Here is a 15800-nt window from a genome sequence, read left to right on the forward strand (position 1 = left end):
TGACGTCGTCGCCTCCCTCTTGGATACATCTGTCAACAATGGAATGTGGGGTAGCGTCTGCTTTATCCCCCTACTAATAAGACCTTGGCCAACTTGCTATGAATGTTCGTCAGTGTTGAGCAGAGCAACTGGGATGAGGTGCTACCTTTCGTGACGCTTGCCTACAGCACCGCCAAACAAGACACCGCAGGATTTACGCCATTTTGCCTGGTACATGGGCGTGAGGCGACGACAACGATGGACATTATATTTCCGTTACATCCTGATGGCGTGGACGACGAATACATTGGACCAGGAGTTACCACAGCCGAGTAAGCTCGGCAGTTGGCTCGACTCCGCACGCTGCAGGCTCAAGAAAGCGATCGCCGAAGGTATGACGCGAGCCATCGTCCTGTTGTCTACCAGCCTGGTGACCTCGTCTGGACCTTCGCTCCTGCTCGGCTGGTAGGTATGTCTGAAATGAAAAGCTCCACAGGCGCTACTTAGGGCCTTGCAAGATTGTAAGATAGTTGTCTTGCGTTACTTTTGAAGTTGAAGATTTCGACCCCGACACAAGGTTCCTTGAAATGGCGGTGGGCTGGCCACGTCGCAAGAAGAAAAGGCAACAGATGGACGAAGCTAGTACTGGAGTCGAGTCAGAGAGAGCACCGGAGGCCTAGAGGAAGACCACCAGACAGATGGGACAAAGACATTAAAAAGATCGCTGGTAACACCTGGCAGAGAACTGCCCAAGACCGTCTCACTTGGAGAAGACTGCTGAAAGCCTAACTGAATTCACGACTCGAAGAGGCATAATCATTTAATGGTTGAATTGGCTGATGATGATGATGATGATGACAAGACGACGAAAGATCAGAGATACAGTCCACGCTCTTCAAATGAAGCCCTATAAGGGTCCTGCCACCCAGGGTGAATTCGAAGCTCCAGCGACAGGTAACAAGCGGAAAGGTGACGAAGAGCTTAGCGGCACTGGAAGTTCTAAGAAGATCACGCCACGGCGAACATCAGTCATCGGGAGTCGGAGTATCCAGGAGCAATAACTCGATCCTGGACTAGGAGGACGTAATACCGAGACGCTGTTCTCTTAAGGAGGGAGCAATGTCGCAGAACAAGCTGAGTAGCACAGTCACCGTGGTATAGTGGTTATTATAGTAGTCTGTTGCATGAAGGGTCGTGATTTCAAAAACTCACCTGAACCGTAAAATTTTAATTTCTATATTCGGTTTGAGTACATTCTAGAAGTATCTACAAATGTCAACAATCATTGTACTGGAATATTCTGTAGCTGTATATACGAGGGCTCTCCAGAAAGTAAGTTTCGATTGATCGCGAAATGGAAACCACAGTGAATATAAGAAATGTTTTATTTGTAACAGTTAGCTACACCTTCCAGCTACTTCTCTACGTAGTCGCCGTTCTAACTTAGACATTTGTCGTAGCGTTGTACCAACTTTTCAATACCCTCGTAATAGAAGGCAGCCGCCAGTGCTTTCTGCCAACTGTCCACGCTGGCCTACAGCTCGTTGTCTGTGGCAAAATGTTGTCTTCATAGACAGCGGTTCATGTGAGCAGAGGTGAAACTCAGAGGGAGACAATTACGGGCTGTATTGCGAGTAGTCAAACATTTCAAATTGAAAACGATGCACGAGCATCTTCACTGTTCCTGCAGAATGCGGCTGAGAATTGTCTTGAAGAAGAAACTGCACGACAGTTATATAATGTTGGCTGCATAGCTTCAGTCGAAATTTCTCACTAGGCCCTCGTACTTGGCGGGAGACACTATTTTCTAGACATCTTTACGAGCTCAGAAATGAGAAGAGCGACGTGATGCTATCTGGAGTCATACTAGAAATACTGCCCAACACATCTGTGCAAAGCTTTATCGGATTTTCATAGTCATTTCCATTTCGCAACCGATCGGAACTTACTTTCTGGACGCCCCTCGTATACTGTATGTGTTCTGGCCGGAGGAAGTTCGCCCCGCGCTCTTGAATGTGCAAGTGCTGAATAAACCTTCGTTAAGTGAAGTTAGTGCTCGTCACTCATCTAATTACACCTTCTTCTACGTGACAATATTTCTTTATTAGTATTCTCTCGCGTAATTCTCCATAAGGACAGTTTCATCCAGTGCGGTCGATGTTGTGAACACAGTTATTGCCAATTAAACACAAGGGAAAAAGAAGGCAGTTCTGTGTCATCGGAAGCTATTTACTTCATACACAAGTAAAAACTTTGCAACTAACGTAGAATTATATACGAGGGGTGTACAATAAGTACTGCAACACATTTTACTTTTTATCGGCCAGTTTCCGTTGCAAAAATTCTGAGTTCGTTGTGGGACATCGTGAAATATTCCCACTTCAGCCACTACAGTTTCATTAGTTCCGACAGGTTGCGGCGCTACACGAAGTATTCAAACTGACGTCTGTAATACACTCCTGGAAATGGAAAAAAGAACACATTGACACCGGTGTGTCAGACCCACCATACTTGCTCCGGACACTGCGAGAGGGCTGTACAAGCAATGACCACACGCACGGCACAGCGGTCGCACCAGGAACCGCGGTGTTGGCCGTCGAATGGCGCTAGCTGCGCAGCATTTGTGCACCGCCGCCGTCAGTGTCAGCCAGTTTGCCGTGGCATACGGAGCTCCATCGCAGTCTTTAACACTGGTAGCATGCCGCGACAGCGTGGACGTGAACCGTATGTGCAGTTGACGGACTTTGAGCGGTAGGCGTATAGTGGGCGGAAGGTGCACGTGCCCGTCGACCTGGGACCGGACCGCAGCGACGCACGGATGCACGCCAAGACCGTAGGATCCTACGCAGTGCCGTAGGGGACCGCACCGCCACTTCCCAGCAAATTAGGGACGCTGTTGCTCCTGGGGTATCGGCGAGGACCATTCGCAACCGTCTCCATGAAGCTGGGCTACGGTCCCGCACACTGTTAGGCCGTCTTCCGCTCACGCCCCAACATCGTGCAGCCCGCCTCCAGTGGTGTCGCGACAGGCGTGAATGGAGGGACGAATGGAGACGTGTCGTCTTCAGCGATGAGAGTCGCTTCTGCCTTGGTGCCAATGATGGTCGTATGTGTGTTTGGCGCCGTGCAGGTGAGCGCCACAATCAGGACTGCATACGACCGAGGCACACAGGGCCAACACCCGGCATCATGGTGTGGGGAGCGATCTCCTACACTGGCCGTACACCACTGGTGATCGTCGAGGGGACACTGAATAGTGCACGGTACATCCAAACCGTCATCGAACCCATCGTTCTACCATTCCTAGACCGGCAAGGGAACTTGCTGTTCCAACAGGACAGTGCACGTCCGCATGTATCCCGTGCCACCCAACGTGCTCTAGAAGGTGTAAGTCAACTACCCTGGCCAGCAAGATCTCCGGATCTGTCCCCCATTGAGCATGTTTGGGACTGGATGAAGCGTCGTCTCACGCGGTCTGCACGTCCAGCACGAACGCTGATCCAACTGAGGCGCCAGGTGGAAATGGCATGGCAAGCCGTTCCACAGGACTACATCCAGCATCTCTACGATCGTCTCCATGGGAGAATAGCAGCCTGCATTGCTGCGAAAGGTGGATATACACTGTACTAGTGCCGACATTGTGCATGCGCTGTTGCCTGTGTCTATGTGCCTGTGGTTCTGTCAGTGTGATCATGTGATGTATGTGACCCCAGGAATGTGTCAATAAAGTTTCCCATTCCTGGGACAATGAATTCACGGTGTTCCTATTTCAATTTCCAGGAGTGTATATGTGAGTTCTGAGCAGAGGGCTGTCAGTCAGCTTCTTTTGGAGGACAACCAGGGAATCTCAAATATCCGCAGATGTGTCTAAGGCGACCTGACACCGATCAAAGCACGGTGAGGTATTGGGCAAGGCATTTGTCATAATCGCTACAAGGTCGCGAGAACATATCCGATGTACCATGTCCGCCCGGCCGCACAACAGCTGTGACTCCTGCAATGATGGAATGTGGGGACACCTTCATTCGGATCACAATCACACACATCGCTCCTCAATCGGACGTCATTGGTGGTAGTGCTGCGCACCCGAGAGAAGTTCAAGAAACTTCACTGGACGGGTCTTCCTCATACACCACACAGCCCGGATTTCCCAACTTTCGACTTCCGTCTGTTTGGTCCAGTGAAGAGTGCACCCCGTTGGAAGCAGTACGTGATGGTGGAGAGGCTACTCCCCTCGACAAGTGGAGTGGTAAGACACCGTCATGCAGCGCCTCTCCGTAACCTGGCGTAAGGCGGTCGCATTGAATGGAGACTTTGTTGAGAAATAAGGTTTTGTAGACGAAGAGTGGGAAATGATGTGTACTGGAATCCTGCATAAAACCAAGATGCTGTCAAAAAAAAAAAAAAAAAAAAAATGTGGTGCATTACTTATTGAAGCCCCTAAAACGTTTATTCCTACTTATTCTGAGTACCTATCTGTAACGTAATCCTGCATAAAACCAAGGTGCTTTCAGAAAGAAATGTAGTGCATTACTTATTGAACCCCCTAAAACTTTTATTCCTACTTGTTTTGAGTACCTATCTGTAACGTAATTTAACTGTTTTCGTAATTTTTAACATTTCTTCCATATCACTACATTTTCATTTTCACCACTTTTTCCCTTGTCGGTAACAGTGTTCATACACAATGTGAACAAGAACTAAGAATGTTCAAATGTGTGGGAAATCTTATGGGATTTAACTGCTAAGATCATCAGTCCCTAAGCTTACACACTACTTAACCTAAATTATCCTAAGGACAAACACACACACCCATGCCCGAGAGAGGACTCGAACCTCCGTTGGGGAACAAGAACTCTACGAACGAACTTTCAGTGGTTGCACAGGGAGATCTTCCGAGCATTTTGGTACTAGGATCCCAGGGCCCATCACAGAGTAGAAATGTAATCATGATTTATTCGGTTTGTTACCGCAGTCAGCCTTGTTTCCGTGAAAATACTTTCACAACAGCGAAGACGCCTTTAGTATGCATTAACCATAATGTACAACTTGCACAACACGTAATACTGCGGCAACCCTGAAATAAATGGTACAGTACTGAGACGTGGCTGCTGTCGGTGTTGGAATAGCTGCCGTTCTCGCAAGCCAAGTCTTCAACAGTAAAATTACGCACAGCGCATACCGCCAACATTTGCACTATTGTGCGCAATTTTCAGTGCACTACGGATAGAATACTAATTGGAACAAGAAATCAGACTTAGTGCAATAACTCTGTAACGAGCCACCACATACTAAAATACTCAGAATGTGTCCCTGAACAACCTCTGAAAGTTTGTTGGCGAAGTGCCACTTCACCTTTTGTACTGTTCGAAGAGCAGTTTTTCGGAGAACATTAGCCAGGAGCTGATTTATTGTCTAGAAGATGCTTTACCTTGCTTCCTGGAAAAGGCTTTCTAGCTCCTTCCCGCTTCCGAATTCGGATGCAATTTATCTTCCTAGAAACCAATGTTTTTTTCCTCTCCTGTCTTCATAACTTCCTTTTGATTTTAATCTTAAAAGTAAGGAGTATTTTCTGAAGGTATTTTTCTGAAGCAGGCAAAGCTCATAATTAAAGACTATGAAGTGGAGCCACCCCAAAAAGATGTATTAATGTGCAGGGGTGGGACAAAAATATGTAAACACCAAAAATACACCAGCATGCCTAAAACATTGTAGGAAAATCGTTGGAATTCAAAATATCTTCAGTCTTATTAGAATGGATGAATACAGGTCCTGTCTGGTTTGAAACGTATGCCATTCTTCATGTGAAATAGTGGAAAGTTCAGGTAGTGATGATGGAAGTAGATTGCAATCACGCTCCTTTCTCTCGAAAGTATATAACAAAGTCTCAATGATATTAAGATCTGGTGACTGCAGTGGCCAGAGCAGTTGAAAAAACTCATCTTCAATCCTGGCAGGGTCGCCATTATATGGAAAATGCTGTACGTGAGCTAACAGACCTGCATCAACTGGACCTGCTGAAAGACACATCACTATTTGAAATCCAAATACTTAGGTTATGCAACAACGATGAATTGAAATCATTTTTAATGACAAGGTAGCCCTAATATTGAATTTCAACTACAAGTACATCCACAGTTACTACAATGCTAAATTTCATGAGAGGGATCCACTGATTATAGAATTAACTAAATGATACAGATAAATCCCAATTTTATTACATGATATTGTGTGTGCGTAGCTTAAAGGAAAACACTACAACGTCCGTTACATGCACTTGAAGAAAACTCAGTTGATATGTGAATCCAGTTACAAAAAGAAATACAATAGCGATTTGTGAAAGCTGTCTGATTAAGGTACGTACAAAATTTGATAGACCACTTCCTAACAGATTCATTAAACAAAATGGATTTGGGTGAATAAAATGATCGTATGATCAAGAAAAAGAAAGAAAATTACGCGTGGTCTGTGCCTATGAATTCAGTTACTGTGAGCCTGAGTGCGTTTACTTGAGTCTAACAACCATCTAATTCTATTGTTACCTAATTCACCGAGTATGTTAAGATTTTTTTCAAATTACCGCTACCAGTCACAAACTTCGTCTACTGTTGTATTACTTATATATTTAGCGACATGTGTCGAGGGTTAAACCTCATCTTCAGGCTAAATGGCATTACAAAAACTACAATAAGGCCATACTGATGTTACGTAGTCTTTTCGTAAAGGCTGTGGTCATCTTTGTTCTTCTGGCCACAGCTTTTACGGAAAGACTATGTAATATCAGTATGACCTTGTTGTAAAGCTGTTTATGTAAAGCTATTTAGCCTGAAGAGGAGGTTTAACCCTCGAAACATGTCGCTAAAAATATAAGTAATACAATATTTGACAAAGTTTGTGACTGGTAGCGGCAAATTTTAAAAAAAATCTTTACATATTTCTTGAGACAGCCACGGTCTAAAAATAGTCAAAATGAATTCTGATTCACTGAAGCTGCCGTGCGATCTTACCACAGCTGTGAGCAGACATGGTGACTGCAAAGTGTAGACGGAGGTAACCAGAGTTCTGACTGCTACCAATCTCGTTGCAGATATTACCTTCACGACTCTCCGTTTTAGAAGCCTACCCCAGAAGTCCTCTGTCCGCTCAGTCAAGACACTGCCCCAAACGTGTAAATGCTGAGTTCCCAGCATCTGCTCTGCGCGTAATTTCGTGCTAAGATCTTTGTCCACCAACGACATGATTTCTTCTAGCTTCGGCCAACTGTATTTTTACTTCTACTCCCACCAAGAATTGTTCAGTTCGGTATCAGTCGGCCTGCTGTATACTGACAATTCTGGGCCTTGGATCTCCACCGTGAACGCACGCTTTTAGTCAGCCAATGACCTGTTGTTTCGCATGGAAAAATACGGATACCACACTCTGTTTTTTCACAAGTTCCAGGACGTTTCATAGTGCCTGTGGGTAGTAAATTCCTGATATCCCACTGTTGTGACGTCCGTCGGTCTCCTCTGCATCTGATGGTATAAAACGACACACAGTACATCTTTCGCACTTTCTTTCAGACCAGGGGAAAATACAGGCTTCCATAGAAATGAGGATCAATCCTGTGAAGCTTATAAAGCGGGCCATGTTTACATGGGAGAGCTGCACAGTGAAACTAGGTCGCTCGTTTGCTGGGAAGATTATCTGTGGTGACGTATAATGGGAGGCGAGATTACCAGTATTGTCCCTTAGCTGGTGAAAGCGCGACATGACGCTACACCGGCATGCATTCTGCCCAGCACGCCTGCACTGTCCTGCGACCGATCCTCTGCACAGGGATTGGCTGAGCTGCTATTTGCATTAACTGCTCTCTCTGCTCGTCAGATTCTGCCTTCCACAGGAAGATTTAAACCTTTATGTAAGCCCGTATTGTCAATTAGAGAAGAAGAAGGAAGTGATCTGACCCTACAATCACTGTTATTACTTTCGTATTAAGTCAGAGAAAAATTCAGTCTATCTGAACGCGTTATGTAGAATTATTCATTGCATTTGCATATCAGAAAGAGGAAAATGGAGAGGGGCAGAGCACGGAAAGTCTGAAGCTTCCCAAAACGTCTTCTTCAGTTACTTGTCCTAGGTAGTTGAACTTACGAGTTCTCTCAGTTTCTTCGTATATAGTTTTCATTACGTTTGGGGTTGCCTTAATGTTTCTCGTAAATTTGGTTTTCTCAAAGAAGATTTGTAAGCCTACCTTTTCACCTTGTTCTAAATTAATTCTATTTGTCTAGTGGGTATTTACATTTTGTCATCCGTAATTTCTGAATGATTTATTTGTAAGTTGTCCCTTTCATAACCTAATCCAGCTACCGCATTGATTTGGCTTTCTCCTAATAACATTCTCCCCTCCCTTCTCACTTTTTCTAGAACATAATTAGTTACAACTAGGAAGAGAGAATCTCCTTGTCTCACTCCAGCTTTTATCTAAGAGTTTCTAGAAATTTCACCACAAAATTTCATATTAGATTTGGTGTTTCTGAACTTGCGTTTAATTAGAGCTGTGGTTTTAATATCGAAGCACCGTACGTTGAGCAATTCGAGATTTTACTTGCTCTCAACTGAGTCATAGGTTTTCCTGAAGTTAACAATGTACACTACTGGCCATTAAAATTGCTACACCACGAAGATGACGTGCTACAGACGCGAAATTTAACGACAGGAAGAGGATGCTGTGATATGCAAATGATTATCTTTTCAGAGCATTCACACAAGGTTGGCGCCGGTGGTGACACCTACAACGTGCTGTCACGTGGAAAGTTTCCAACCCATTTCTCATACACAAACAGAAGTTGACTGGCGTTGCCGGGTGAAATGTTGTTGTGATGCCTCGTGTAAGGATGAGAAATGCGTACCATCACGTTTCCGACTTTGATAAAGTTCTGATTGTAGCCCATCGCGATTGTGGTTTATCGTATCGCGACACTGCTGCCCGCGTTTGTCGAGATCCAATGACTGTTAGCAGAATATGGAATCGGTGGGTTCAGGAGGGTAATACGGAACGCCGTGCTGGATCCCAACGGCCTCGTATCACTAGCAGTCAAGATGACAGGCATCTTATCAGCATGGCTGTAACGGATCGTGCAGCCACGTCTCGATCCCTGAGTCAACAGATGGGGACGTTTGCAAGACAACAACCATTTGCACAAACAGTTCGACGACGTTTGCAGCAGCATGGACTATCAGCTTGGAGACCATGGACGTGGTTACCCTTGACGCTGCATCACAGGCAGGAGCGCCTCGGATGGTGTACTCAACGACGAACCTGGGTGCACGAATGGCAAAACGTCATATTTTCGGATGAATCCAGGTTCTGTTTACGGCATCATGCTGGTCGCATTCATGTTTGGCGACATAGCGGTGAACGCACATTGGAAGCGTGTATTCGTCGTCGCCATACTGGCGTATCACCTGGCGTGACGGTATGGGATGCCACTGGTTACACGTCTCGGTCACCTCTTGTTCGCATTGACGGCACTTTGAACAGTGGACGTTACATTTCAGATGTGTTACGACCCGTTGCTCTGCTCTTCATTCGATCACTGCGAAACCCTTCATTTCAGGAAGATAATGCACGACCGCATGTTACAGGTCCTGTACAGGCCTTTCTGGATACAGAATATGTTCGACTGCTGCCGTGGCTAGTACATTCTCCAGACTTCTCACCAATTGAAATAGTCTGTTCAATGGTGGTCCAGCAACTGGCTCGTCACAATACGCCAGTTACTACTCTTGATGAACTGTGGTATCGTGTTGAAACTGCATGGGCAGCTGTACCTGTGCACTACATCCAAACTGTTTGACTCAATGCCCAGGCGTATCAAGGCCGTTATTACGGCAAGAGGTGGTTGTTCTGGGTACTGATTTCTGAGGATCTATGCACCCAAATTGCTTGAAAATGTATTCACATGTCAGTTCTAATATTATACATTTGTCCAATGAATACCCGTTTATCATCTGCATTTATTCTTGGTGTAGCAATTTTAATGGCCAGTAGTGTAATTACAGTATTTGTGGATCTTCTTTTCAGGTACAGTTATTATTGGCTTTAAGTTGAGAATATGCTCTGAACATGATCTATTCTTTCAAAAACCACATTGTTATTCGCCAATTTGAGAGCTTAGTTGTTGTTCCGCCCTAGCTCATTATGCTTTTGATATGATTTTGTAGGTAGCCAGTAGCAGAGAAATCCTCCTTTAGTTGTGAAATTTAAAATTTTCCGGGTGAATTAATTGTTCGAAGAGATTTGTCGATTGCAGTCGGTCGTCGTATACTTCATTCTACGATACATCAACTGTACACCTGCCGGTCATCTTCAGGTGAGCCATCGAAGACGTTCTCCACTCCTCCTTGTATAGCTCGCTGATAGCATTGCCGCGCATAAGTCAGAGTCAGGGTGACAGGAGGACGACACCGCACAGCGGCACCGTCGACGCTGGTGTAAATGCAAGCATCAGCTGTCTTCTGGAGTCTTGGTCGGGAGCACATCTCGGAGACGATGGAATTCTACTCATTATGCAGCTGGTAGCTGCTGTCGCGGTTCATTAGATTTTCCGCAGTGCGTATTTTAACGGATTCTTTTCTAACAGAGTCCCAAAACGATGTTGCTGTGGCTGAAATTAATGTTTTGTCATACCCCATCGAATGTCCGTTGGAGACACAATGCTACGCAAGGGCAGTCTTGCTGGGTTGCAGAAGGCGATAGCAACATTTATGTTCTGTGCAATGCTTCCACTGTGAGTGTTGTTTGTCCTATATAGACCATACTACACTGGCAGGGTATTTTGTAAATTCCCGCATACCACACTAACGATTTATTCTACACTGATCCCAGAAGGTCTGCAATCTTAGATGGTGGGAGGAAAATCACTTTCACCTGAATACTGTTAAAGATTCTTCCTATTTTGAGGGAAACATTTCCAACGAAGGGAAGAAAAGCTAGGGACTTTGCTGGCGCGTTCTCCTCTTTTTCCACTTCCCGGTTCTTGATTTCAGCTGAGAATGCCTCGTTAATTTGCCGCGTCGAATACCCATTGTCTCTGAACATTTTCCTTAGATATTCAATCTCTTTAGGTAAACTATCTGCATCCGACTTGATTTCACGACTTGATTTCAGCTGAGAATGCCTTGTTAATTTGCCGGGTCGAATATCCATTGTCTCTGAACATTTTCCTTAGATATGCAATCTCTTTAGGCAAACTATCTGCATCCGACACTGTGTGGGCTCTGTGTACAAGGGTTTTACGCATACTCATTGTTTGGGATGGGGGATGGCAACTTGAGGAGTGCAAGTACAAAGAGTGTGAGTGGACTTACGCTAAACAGGATGTCCCAAAGAGCCGCCACTCTTCCGTCTAACCAAAACATCCAGGAATCTGAGACAACCATTTGTTTCTACTTCCGTAGTAAACCAAATGTTCTCATGAATGGAGTTAAGATGATGTAAAAACTCCATTAACATATCTTCTCCATGGGGCCATACTGCGAAAGTATCATCCATCTTTCCCCACAAACAGTTGGTTTAGTAGGCGCTGATACAACTGTTCTTTCCTCAAAACCCTCCATAAAAAAATTTGCCGACACGGGAGACAAGGTGCTGCCCATGGCGACGTCGTCAGTTGGGGATGTCGTCAGTCTGTTCAAAATATTCTTGGTTAAACATAAAATAGGTTTAGGAAAGAGCGTGGCAAAAGAAAGCAGTGACGTCCGACTGAAACTGTTTACCAATTAGGGCCAAGAAATCAGCGCGAGGTACTTTTTTAAAAAGAGATATTACATCAAAACTCACTAGAAAATCCGAAACAGGTGTAGAGTCCCCAGTGTGTTGATAAAATCGGCAGAGTTCCGTATGTGGATGTGGATATTTGTAACCAATGGTCACAGCAACAAAGGAAGATGTTTGGCTAGATCATATGCGGGGGCGTTAATATTTCTCACTATAGGGCGTAAAGGAAGACCTCCTTTGTGCACTTTAGGAAGACCATACAGTCTTGGTCGTAGGCTGCCATGTGGTCTTAACCGCTTGATGGTACCTGGAGATAACGAGGAAGAATTCAGGAGTGTACAATTCTTCCGTTGCCCACGTGCTGTAGGGTCGTGATCAGACTTCCTGTACACATCATCACCAAGTAGACCATACATCTTTGCCAAATGCAAACTAAGAGGTAACAGAACATTTGAGTTTTGAAGAGGAGATGCCGTCACATGTAAGAAGTTTCTGCAAGCTTTTTGGCAAGAAAGCAAAACTTTTAAATTTTTTAATTTTTGTAATGAGATGTTGGGACCAAAGCATAATACAAAAATTTGCCGGAGTGGCACGTTTTATTAAGACGGCCACTGCACGGAAGATAACGTACAGGACGAGTCATGCTATTGTGAAGGAGAGAATTTGGTGAAAGGTCTTACTCCATTTGCTATATTTTCCAGTTTCCACTGGTGGACGTCCAGTGTGAGAGAGGTGCGTGGGACAGGCGAGTTTCGTGCGGCCGCTTCCGCCGGATACCAGGAAGGTCAATCTCAGCTGACAAGGCGTTGGTCAGGGGCGGTCTCTTTCAGATCCGTCCTCAGCAACCAGGCACCAGCGGGTTTCTCTCAGCCGGATGAAAGGCGAGGAGGGAAGCGTAGCACCCCAACAAGGCGCCAGGTTAATAAGTTTATAACTGGACTCTGGCACCCCGTGCGTGAGTGAAATCTGCCAGCGTGATGCCACGGTGTCTGTGCTAGGTGAGCCGTGGTCGGCTCACGCTGATGCCGTTTTTCATTTTTGGCATTTTGTCACCATCGTTTATCGATACTAGTACTGCTGTACCTTCTTTGGTGTGGCCGCTAAATTTCCGTGTCGTGGTGTGTGTGAGGCAGTTGGTCAGTTGCGATAGAGCAGCGAGGAAGTCTCCACGGCGTGAGTTCGGGCCGCGGCCGCTGGCGGCGTGCACGCATGGTCGGAGTTGCGTGGCACTAGCTGCCAGAGCTGCAACGTTCGTCGCTCACCGTACCTGCATACTGGAGTTGAGTAATCAGTGAACCTGTTACGAAACCTCAACTGCTGTGACATCTCGTTGTTGATTGCTGGTTGTTGCTTCCCGGGCTGTTCCCACAAGCAGCAACCTGATGGTGTGCTGGAGTCGGTAAAATTTTGCACCTGTCTTCCTGTACTGTGTTTAACTTTTGAAATTATTATAATTTACTAGTGAAGTGCACCAGCGGTATCTTCTGCCTTGCGGCTGTTAATGTTCCAGCTACCTGCTCTGGTCGTTAGCGTAGTTTTCCGGCAGTGTGTTTTCCTCGCGGTGTTGATGCTGTCTGCCATGGCGTGTAGTTCGACAGCTTGATGTTGTTCTCCCTTTTCCTTTGAGTGGTTATTGTGCCTTGACTGTGTTTAGACGTCAGTTATTAAGACACAGTCTTGTTGCGATCCTCGTCCTCACTGATATTTTTGGTTGTCATTCCATTGGTCGGGTGGAAAAGAATTGATTAGGTTGTTGGTTGGTTCTTCAGCCGTCCCTCGGTCATGCAGCCACCCAATTATTTAGTATTGTGCTTGCCTGCCTGTTTCGCCTAAACTGTTGGTAGAGTTCATTCCCCAGGCCGACCCTGGGAACACTTCTGAGCACCACCGTTCTGGTGTTTGTGATTGTGATTTTTCTTTGTCACAAGTACTGTGCCAGGCCTTTAACCGAGTATTAGTTTTGTGTGTTCTATGTTCAGTATATGGTCTTCAGCCGAACTGTATGTGAAGTATTTTAAGATTAGGCCTTCAGCCGTGTTTTATTTAAAATTCTTGTTTGTATTTAGGCCTTCAGCAGCGTTTGTTTTAAAATCTGCAATAGTGTGTAAATTCCTGTCTGTAAGGTTTCTCTTTAATTATTTTGAATTCTTAAAATGGCCTTCAGCCGTACTCTGTAAATGCTTATCTTAAGTTTTATCTTTAATTGTTGTGAATAATTGTTTGGCCTTCAGCCGTCAAGATATTTCAAGTTTTCTTAAGATGGTTTCTGTTGTACTGTGTAAATGCTTCTCTTAAAGGATTGCCTTTTATCATATTGCAATATTATTGGGCTTTCAGCAGAGGAATTAATTTAAATTTCCTTTAATATGGCTTCTAGTCGAGATTTGTTAATGCTTGCCTTTTAAAGAATTTCCTTCGCTGATCTGAAATATTATTTGGGCCTTTAGCTGAGAATATAATTTCACTTAGGTAAGGCCTTCAGCCGTTTGTCTGAATTCTTATGCCTTAAAAGGAGTTATATAAGGATATTTTAATTTTACTTAAGTAAGGCCTTCAGCCGTTTCTCTAAATCCCTGTATTTTTAAAGGGAATTATTGAAACTTCATTATTGAGAAGTTACTTGGGCCCTCAGCCGTGAATTGATCTTTGTTGTTTTAAAGAGGAAAGTGTGCATTGGTTTTCGAGGAATAAAGTTGTGTGTCCTTGCGTAACTAACAGTAACTGATCTTGGCCCCTTTCCACAACCTGATCCGCTCTGTCCTGCGATACCAGATTTCATTAGAGTGGTCAGGCATTGCATCGATGCGCTCTTAGAATCGCAACTCGGTGGCAGCAGGCCGTCTACTAAGACGGCGGCTCGGTTAGGGACTGTGTTCCGCTATATCAGTTACTCTTCCCACGCCGTGGTCGTCCCACACGTGGTTTAAAAGAGCAAACTGACTGGCGGACAGTCACGACGCTTGCTGACGTAAGAAGGCGCCACTACATTTTCGGAGTCAAGCCTATCGATTGAAGTATGATATTTCCTGGTGTCCAGGAAGGATGGCTCAAATGGTTCAAACAGCTCTGAGCACTATGGGACTCAACTGCTGTGGTCATAAGTCCCCTAGAACTTAGAACTACTTAAACCTAACTAACCTAAGGACATCACACACATCCATGCCCGAGGCAGGATTCGAACCTGCGACCGTAGCGGTCGTGCGGTTCCAGACTGGAGCGCCTTTAACCGCTCGGCCACTCCTGCCGGCCAGGAAGGGTGGATGCACAGCAATGTGTATACGAGTGATTGGCGCTAACATCCTTGGTCGGGCCACTGTTTGCTGTCATGCGATTTGGTGGGGCCGGCACATCTTAATTTTTCAGAGTTTGTGTAGAGTACTGAATTTTCTCAAGGGGCTCTGTTACAGACAACCAGAGAGAGACGACGTGGAGTAGAGGCCAAACATCCGGTCCAGTTGAGAGTTTTCCTGTCTCGGAAGCCTGGCCAGGGTTTTGTAAGTGCTGATTCGGACTGCACCTCATCGTAATTCTGTTTCGATATCGCGACTCATCGGAAAACAGTCCAGAGCCGCACCTTGTCGGGGTGGTCAGCAGTCGTGGTCGGAACCCGCAATGGCAGTTCTGACTGCACCCTGCAATGCAGCCCATTGCTGATAGCTGATTCCACAATTCAATTTCTGAATAATTTATTTGTAGGTTGTCCCTTTCATAACCTAATCCAGCTCACTCATTGATTTGGCTTTCTCCTAATGACATTCTCCCCTCCCTTCTGACTTTTCTAGAACACAATTAGTTACCACTGCGAAGAGACCATCTCCTTGTCTCACTCCAGTTTTGATCTAAGAGTTTCTAGAAATTTCATCTCCAAAATTGCACATTAGATTTGTTGTTTCTTACCTTGTGTTTAATTAGAGCTGTGGTTTTAATATCTAAGTATCGTACGTTGAGTAATTCGAGATTTCACTTGCCCTCAACTGAGTCATAGGTTTTCCTGAAGCTAACAATGTACACTACTGTCCATTAAAATTGCTACACCACGAAGATGACGTGCTACAGACGC

Source organism: Schistocerca americana, chromosome 6, assembly GCF_021461395.2.
Source record: "Schistocerca americana isolate TAMUIC-IGC-003095 chromosome 6, iqSchAmer2.1, whole genome shotgun sequence".
Lineage (NCBI taxonomy): Eukaryota > Metazoa > Arthropoda > Insecta > Orthoptera > Acrididae > Schistocerca > Schistocerca americana.